The following is a 1,319-nucleotide window of genomic DNA, read 5'->3' as shown; positions in this document are numbered from 1 at the left end:
GAGCGTTTAGCCCTGGAGCGGCCCCCTCACCTCTGGCCCCGTGGGACGTCCCCGGCTCTGCGAGCTGGACTCTGGTCGCCCCAGGCCTGCACTGGCGTTTCCGGAACACCAGGAGGTGGGTTTCGCAGCCGGTCCGTCAGCCCCCTTCCCGTTCTAAAGTTCTGACCCGTGACACTGTGAAGACATGTTTGCTGCTGTTTCAACCTAAGGGGGCACTTCAGTTTTCTGCGTTTGGTTTCTTGGTGCAGAAGGAAGGACTGTGTCCCGTTAGGGCGAGTCCGGGCACCAGCAGGCGGCGCTCCAGCAGGGTCACCAGGGTGGCCCTCCTGGCCATGCACCTTTTCCCATTTGTGCTCTGCACCCCCCCGGGGAGCGGCCCCTCAGCCTCTTCTCACGTGATCGCATGACAATGACCAGCCTTTCCTTCTTGAAATTCCTGTGCTCGCTTCCATGGCCATCTTTCCGACCTCCCAGTCTCCTGGGCCGTGCTGGCCTCCTTTGACCCCCCCCCCCCCGCTGTCCCTGGTGCAGCATCTCCCCTCTCTCTGTCCCTCATCGTCATCCCCTCCAGCGGCCTCAAGCCACTGTCTCAGCGCTGAGCCACTCGCCGGTACTCCCACGTGGCGAGGCCAATTCGGGAATAATCTCCCAACCCGACCCTCCTGTCCCCACCTTAAATCCCCAAGTCTGTCCCTCTGCCCGTATTCCCTTGACATGGCCGTCATCCACCCGTGTTTTGTCTCTGTAAGGAATATCCTGCACCCCAGACTTTTCCTTTTTATCCCCCACATTCACCTGGGCCTCTGCCCATTGTTCTGCAAGACTATCCCAGGTGCCCCGCCTCCTGTCTGTTCCCCACCCCATGGTGCCGCCGCGTATGAAGAGAAACACCCAAACCTGTGGCACTGGGTCATCAAAAGTATTCTTTGCACACACTGACGGTGATGTCGTATCGGCTGAGAAAGATTCACGCCTTGAGTATCTAGTGAGAATCTGGCAGCACCGTGTCCAGCTCTGGTCTCACTGGGGCCGAGTGAATATGCAGTTGTGGTGTGTGGCGCCTGCAGGCTCGACACCGGCCGCAGCGGCACAGGAGGTCCCCGTGGAAGGGTCTGGCACGCGCACACATATCACACAGTGCTTCACACGCGGGGTACACGCTCACAGCGCCCCTGCAATCATTCTGCGACATGGTTTAGCTTCAGAACTGAACCGCAGCATAAAGGACGTGATGGCCAGGCTGTCTTTTCCTTCTCTGCACCCTCCCCGTGCTGCCCCTGGGAGCGTGTCTGAAGTGCCAGGGTTCTGAAGCTCTCTGA

This window comes from Phyllostomus discolor, chromosome 12 (assembly GCF_004126475.2).
Source record: "Phyllostomus discolor isolate MPI-MPIP mPhyDis1 chromosome 12, mPhyDis1.pri.v3, whole genome shotgun sequence".
In the NCBI taxonomy this organism is placed as follows: Eukaryota; Metazoa; Chordata; class Mammalia; order Chiroptera; family Phyllostomidae; genus Phyllostomus; species Phyllostomus discolor.
This window is presented reverse-complemented; position numbering follows the sequence as displayed.